The sequence below is a fragment of the Sorex araneus genome, chromosome 7 (assembly GCF_027595985.1).
Source record: "Sorex araneus isolate mSorAra2 chromosome 7, mSorAra2.pri, whole genome shotgun sequence".
NCBI lineage: Eukaryota > Metazoa > Chordata > Mammalia > Eulipotyphla > Soricidae > Sorex > Sorex araneus.
Window position 1 is genome coordinate 55,703,695 of NC_073308.1, and position 5,959 is coordinate 55,709,653.

A 5,959-nucleotide genomic window follows, 5' to 3' on the forward strand; every position below is an offset into this window, starting at 1 on the left:
AAAAATAGTTAATTCTTAAAATTCCAAATAAATGGAAGTATTTACAAAGGCTAATTTATTCTATATCCCAGCACCTTTATATATAGTATGTTGGTTATTCAACAGTTTTAATGACTTTGAAAATAACTAATGGGTATCTACTTACCCCTTCCCATATCATAATCTTTAGGGAAAAAAGCACAATTTTGAAAAATCACAGTGTCCTCCAGATACTGGGAATCTTTACTTGTGTTCTCTCCATCTTTAGCAATAACACAACAATTTTGTACAATGCAAAGAAACGTTTGTATTAGACACCTTTCAACAAAGTGCTATTTCTAAATATAATCCCTTCTATTAATTTTGCATGCCAAGGCAGCTAGTATATGTATACTCTCTGTAGATTAAATTGTTTTCTTTTGTATTCTTCATAACACCAATTTTTATGTATGATCACATATGTAAATTCTGTTTCTTTATAAAAAACAAAAAATCTTATGAGTTTCTCCTTTAATTACATGAACTGCATATCTTCTTGGGTAGAAAACTAGATAGAATTAATAAATATAGATCTATTAACCTTGAAATCACAATATAATTCTTCAAATAAGACCTGATGATGAGGAATATGAAATTCAGGCAACTTTAAAAATCTGTCCAAAATCAGGTGGGCAGCCAAATCCCCAACCTGCCAAAATCTTTATAGCCACACTGACACCATTGCAGTAAAGTCAATAGCTCAAGTCTACTGCTTCACTAATAACTCTCTGCAGAGACACCAAGCTGAAAAATATCAGGTACCCCGGTGCCAAGGCTGAGAATTCTGGGATTTTCTTGGAGTAGAGGTTTCCAGGTTTCCTGTTCTCACACCTGGCACTTTTGGAAGCCCTGTCAGCCACGCCCACCTCTCATAGGCACTGCCTTGAAAACTCATTGGCCGGTAGATCCTGAAGTCTCTGGATTTTGTGACCACATAGACAACTCTAAATTCCTCAATACTGAATGCCAGTAGTACTACACAAAATTTGATAGGAAAGTAATAGAGAAGTTAACTAAACAAACAAAACAAATTACATGAAGGCTCAACTAGCAAAAAAAGAGCTTAGTACAAGGACTTAACAACCCCCGGGTAATAGCCAAAATCTGGAAACAACCCAAGTACCCTAGAACAGATGATTGTTTAAAGAAACTTTGGTATATCTGCACAATAGAATACTATGCAGCTGTTAGGAGAGATGAAGTCATGAAATTTGCTTATAAATGGATAGACATGGAAAGTATCATGCTAAGTGAAATGAGTCAGAAAGAGAGGGACAGACATAGAAGGACTGCACTCATTTGTGGAGTATAGAATAACATTATATGAGGCTGACACCCAAGGACAGTAGATACAAGGGCCAGGAGGATTGCCCCATAGCTGGAAGCCTGCTTCATGAGTGGAGGGGAGAAGACAGATGGAATAGAGAAGGGATCAATAAGAAAATAATGGCTGGAGGAATCAGTCGGGATGGGAGATGTGTGCCCAAAGTAGAAAATGGACCGAACATGATGACCTCTCAGTGACTGTGCTGCAAGCCATAATGCCCAAAAGTAGAGAGAGAATATGGGGAATATTGTCTGCCATGGAGGCAAGGGGAGGGTGGGAAATGGAGGATATATCAGAGATATTGGTGGTGGGGAATGTGCACTGGTGGAGGGATGGGTTTTTGATCATTGTGTGACTGTAACCCAAACATGAAAGCTTTTAACTATCTCACAATGATTCAATAAAATTTAAAAAATAAATCCTCTGGGTAGATACAACAATTTTCACATTAAAAATTTTAATTTTCACTATATTTTTATTTTTTATTTTCTTATTAGTGAATCATCATGAGGGTACAGTTACAGATTTACACATTTTCTTGCTTGTTTCCATCATACAATGTTCGAGAACCCATCTTTCCACCAGTGCCCATTCTCCACCACTGATGAACCCAGTATCCCTCCCACCCCCCAATCCCATACCCTACCCCACTCCACCTCTGTGGCAGGGCAAAAAAAAATATTTTTTTAAAAGTGTACAAATATGGAATTTAATATTGTGGTTTGTTATCTAATCAATTTTAACCCTAGGGTTGTATCCACAGTTTTGAATTTTGTCTACAATAATTAAAAAAAATCTGTCCAAAATTAATTAATGATTGAAACCGGATTAAAAACTAGTTTTTCTGATGCTAAATCTAAGTTTATTGCTTTTAAATACTACCAAATTCTGAATTTTCCATTTCAATAATTTTTATTTTAATATAGAATTAAATTTTTGTGTCATCCTTGCACAGGGGCTATGCTAATCTTCTCTCTATCATTCCAATTTTAGCATTTGCATTGCACATGGCTGTTCAATTGCTTCGTCCCTCTTGGAGAGCCTGCCAAGCTACCAAGAGTATGTTGCCCACATGACAGAGCCTGGCAAGCTACCCACGATGTATTCGATATGCCATAAACAGTAATAAGTCTCACAATGGAGACATTACTAGTGCCCGATCAAGCAAATCAATGAGCAATGGGAGGACAGTGCTACAGTGCTACAATATATAATTAAATATAAATAAAATATTTGATAGCACAGCGGGTAGGGCATTTGTCTTGCACGCGGCCAAACCGGGTTCGATTCCTCCATCCCTCTCGGAAGCCCAGCAAGCTACCGAGAGTATCCCACCAGCACAGCAAAGCCTAGCAAGCTACTCGTGACATATTCAATGTGCAAAAACAGTAACAACAAGTCTCACAGTGAAGACAATACTGGTGCCCACTTGAGCAAATCAATAAACAAGGGGAGGACAGTGCTATGATATTAAGAATTTCATGACACATTTAGAACAAAAGAGCTGTAACTTTGTGGGAAAATATTTTAATAACATTGCTTGATTATAAGTATTTGAAATGAATTTTGAAGGATATAATCAAAGATTGAAAAAAAAACATTGACAGTTGGCCTGTAATTCAGTTCCAAATCTATCTTGTACATCTGTAGCTGGCACTTGAAGAGTTTCACTTCACAGATTTCTTATCAGCTTCCCTACCTTACCTTCCAGGAGGTTGTACCAATAGAAGGAAGCAGAAAGATGGGAATATAGAAGAAGGAATAGAAGGAAAGGCTTGATTGCTCTTTGTTGGCTGGGACTGTCACCATCTCTCTAGCAGGGGCAGTTAATTTCAGCATTTGATCTTTCTGTTCTTCTGTTCAGTCTTAGAGATTATCACTCACAGTCAGGCAGTGCCCGGTACTATCTGCTCTGGTTACCCTAATCTCTTCTCTTTACTTCCCAGCTCTGCACTGTCAGCTACTTCCTGCCCTTCCTGCATGTGGCTTGAGTTAGCATTTCCCACTGCCCCTAAATCCTCCAACACCTGGCTAGCAAATTTCCTATATTAAATCTTCCCTATTTAAAAGTTTGACCCTGACAGATAAGATAATCCACTTTAAGAGAAAGACATCATTTGTTTCTCTTTATTATGGAAACTTTTATGTATCTCTACAAATAGCCAGGAAAAGAAAATGGAAGAGTTAGAGAATTTAATGTTTGGACATTTACCTTCACTCCAAATAAGTAATCATGAGAAATAATACATCTTATGTCAGAATCAGATATTAAGGTCAGTGTACATCGCAAAGTAGGGTTCAGTAAAACTGTCTTTAAAGATTCCTTAATGATTCATTAGTAAATATAAGCAGTGCGATGGAAAGTACTAAGTATAAGCTGTTTCTGTAAAATGTGTACAAAATATAATCTATATTTTAATAGTAGCCATGAAAAATATAATTTAAGTAACTATTTGGTTTTAGTCATTTGCAGTTGAAATTAGCAGTTTAAATATAATGAAATGAATTCAACAACTTATAGTTTTGTGTGAAGATATAAAACTAAATATATGTTCTTTATAGTTTTGGAATCTAAGAAAATAACAGCTAGCCAAGTTTCAGTTGTCAATAAAAGTTTTTTAAATACTTATTAAGCATGTAGTATATGTGCTAATTATGAATGATTTAACTGCTTCTTCAAAGCACATCTATTTAAGACTATCTAAAACTTAGCAACTATAGTGAATTGAACAAATATTCATTTTTTCTATTAATTTACAGAGTATAATAGTGCTTCAGAAATACTGGTTAGAGCCTTATTCTCAAAGTATAATTATACTCATCAGACTGATTCATTACATAATAAAGGTATTTTAAAATTATATGTTTGAATGCAGGGTTTTGCATTTGAAGATTACATTAGGAATCTAGTGCATTTGAGAATTTGTCCATATAGTTTTAATTGTGGTGCTTAGTCTTTAAAATTTAACAGAACAAGAATGTTATTCGGGTATCCCAAAGAGGAATCAAAAGGGCTATGCTTGGAATATCGCATTTCACTCAAGTGAGAGAAGGAATCCGGAGTTCTGACCTCCATCCGGGATCAAGAATCAGAGACGCTGTCTCATTTGCTAAGGTGTCGAAAATCAGATGGGCCGGACATGTAATGCGATTTAGAGAGGACCGCTGGACTAGATAGACCTGTAACCGACTGGATTCCACGGGACTTCAAAAGACCTCATGGCCGCCCACCAACAAGATGGTCAGACTTCATCAAAACCCTGACTTTTGAGGTTTGATTTGAGGCTCTTCCTTTTCCCAGAGCGAGCAGATGTCATTGGGCTATGATAGCACATGACAGGGAAAAATGAAGATGCTACTGGTGCCCACTTGAGCAAATCAAAGATCAATGGGATGACAAGTGACAAGTGACAAGTCTTTAAAATTTATATGTGTGTATAATATAATTACACATGTTACTATATGAATACATAAAATAGTAGCTATATTTGTTTGATTGTTTTGGGCTATACCTGGTAATGCTCAAGAGTTACTCCTGGCTTTGTACTTAGGAATTACTTCTGGTGGTGCTAGGGGACCATATGGGATGCAGGAAATTGAACCAGGGTGAGCCACATGCAAGACAAATACCCAATTCACTGTACTATAACTTCAGCTCCAAGATAGCTATTATTTTTTGTTCAGGTGAATTCTTGTGACTTCTTTAAGTGCAACTTGTTAATAATTTTTGTTTTAGACAATTTTATTTTTTCTTAAATAATATATAGATATAGATATATAGATAGACATTTATATTCAGTGCTGCTCCCATATGTTTATTTGGTTATGTTGTTTTATTAGTATTTGCTTTCTCAATATTTTAGAAAAATAATTTTCTTGAATCACAGTGTTGATGATTATCGAAAGCAAGTAACTTGTTTAGATTACACAAAATGAGAAAATTAGAAACATAGCTATATACATTTATAATTTTCAATTACTAAAATGTAGTCTTCTCCTTAAATGGTTTTGGTGACTCAAGTGATTTACAGTGGCAATTTTACTGGTAAAACAGCAGTGCCTATTCTAGTCCAAAAGCATGTGAATTAGAAGCTGTTTTTGTACCATGAGCTGTGGGACAATGCAGGCTCCAAATTATTTTCTCATAAACGTTCAGAGTAGCAGAAGTAAAGTGGTTATTTGAATAATCTTTATTGGTATATGAAAAATCTTAATTGCTTCTTGTACTTTGCTTGGCAAAACTTTTGAACTGGAACACCAGCTGCCTAATTAATGAGATTAGTTCAGAAAATCCACTAAGCTTCAGACTTAAAATACAGGGCTCCTAATTGCATTAGGAAGCTAGTGCAACTAATAGTATCCCCAAATTACTGTTCTGGGCAAAATGAAACAATTTAACCCTTCAATTTTCTTCTCTTCTTCATTGCCCATCACCTGATTCTCCACCTTGGGCATGTCAGGGCACCGGGAAACTCAGATGTCCCCTTTGGTACCCTGGCCAAATCTGCCCTCCATAGGTATCTCTGTGTTCTAGTACATCTTCTGTCCATTCATCCCTGATAATATTCCTTAAAACTTTAGCAAGCAACCACAGCCCAAAGTAAGCATTCAGGG

At 36.1% G+C, this 5,959-nt stretch overlaps 1 pseudogene; it reads right to left on the minus strand.

The window, feature by feature from the left end:
- Nucleotides 1-2,249: 2,249 nt before the first annotated feature.
- LOC129406626 (U6 spliceosomal RNA) lies at nt 2,250-2,368 on the minus strand (annotated as a pseudogene).
- Nucleotides 2,369-5,959: the final 3,591 nt, after the last annotated feature.